The sequence below is a fragment of the Theobroma umbraticum genome, unplaced genomic scaffold, assembly GCF_002168275.2.
Source record: "Theobroma umbraticum cultivar Fairchild unplaced genomic scaffold, ASM216827v3 scaffold_1445.0, whole genome shotgun sequence".
In the NCBI taxonomy this organism is placed as follows: domain Eukaryota; kingdom Viridiplantae; phylum Streptophyta; class Magnoliopsida; order Malvales; family Malvaceae; genus Theobroma; species Theobroma umbraticum.
Window position 1 is genome coordinate 4,683 of NW_018397592.1, and position 1,011 is coordinate 5,693.

At 44.2% G+C, this 1,011-nt stretch overlaps 1 pseudogene; it reads left to right on the top strand.

Annotated features, from left to right (window-relative positions):
• Positions 1 to 4: 4 nt before the first annotated feature.
• Positions 5 to 1,005, top strand: LOC110428856 (UDP-glycosyltransferase 73C25 pseudogene; annotated as a pseudogene).
• The last annotated feature ends 6 nt before the right edge of the window (positions 1,006 to 1,011 follow it).

Here is a 1,011-nt window from a genome sequence, read left to right on the forward strand (position 1 = left end):
GCTAATGCCACGGCCAAGCTGTATCATATCGGATGTCTTGTTGTCATATACACTGCATATTGCTAACCGGTTTCAGATTCCAAGGATAGTGTTCCATGGTGTTTCTTGCTTTCTTCTTCTTTGCCTCCATAATTTACGCGTCTCCAAGATCCTTGAGCGTGTAACATCGGAGTCAGAGTACTTTGTTGTGCCTAACATGCCTGACAGTTGAATTTACTAAAGCCCAGATTCCGAAAGTTATGTATGGAAACCTGAAAGAATTTTCCCAGGAATGGAAGTAGGCCGATCTAGCATCCTATGGCATAGTAATAAATACTTTGGAAGAGATGGAGCCGGAAAATGTCAAGGAATACAGGAAGGTAAGAGGAAACAAAGCATGGTGCGTTGGTCCAGTTTGACTGTGTAACAAGGATGCCTCGTTAAAGGCTGAGAGAGGTAACAAGGCCTCCGTAGATGAACACCGACTCCTGAGATGGCTCGATTCTCAAAGACCTGGTTCTGTAGTCTATGCCTGTCTCGGAAGCGCCTCTAATGTGATACCCTCACAATCAATAGAGCTCGGTTTAGGTTTAGAGGCATCGAATAGACCATTTATTTGGGTTATAAGAGGAAGTGATCCATCAAAAGCAGTAGAGAAGTGGATTTCAGAGGATGGTTTTGAGGAAAGAACAAAAAGGAAGAGGCCTTGTGATCCGGGATTGGGCTCCACAAGTACTAATATTGTCACATCCAGCAATCGGAGGGTTCTTAACTCATTGTGGCCGGAATTCCACAATTGAAGGCATTTGTGCCGGTGTGCCATTGATAACTTTGCCGCTATTTACAGACCAGTTTGCCAATGAGAAATTGGCCGTACAAATACTTAAAATTGGTGTGAAGGTTGGTGTAGAGGAGCCTCTGAGGTGGGCGGAAGAAGAGAAGGTTGGAGTGTTAGTAAAGAAGAAAGATGTTGAAGAGGCTATAGAGAGGTTGATGGATGGAGGAGAGGAAGGAGAAGAGAGAAGAAAGAGA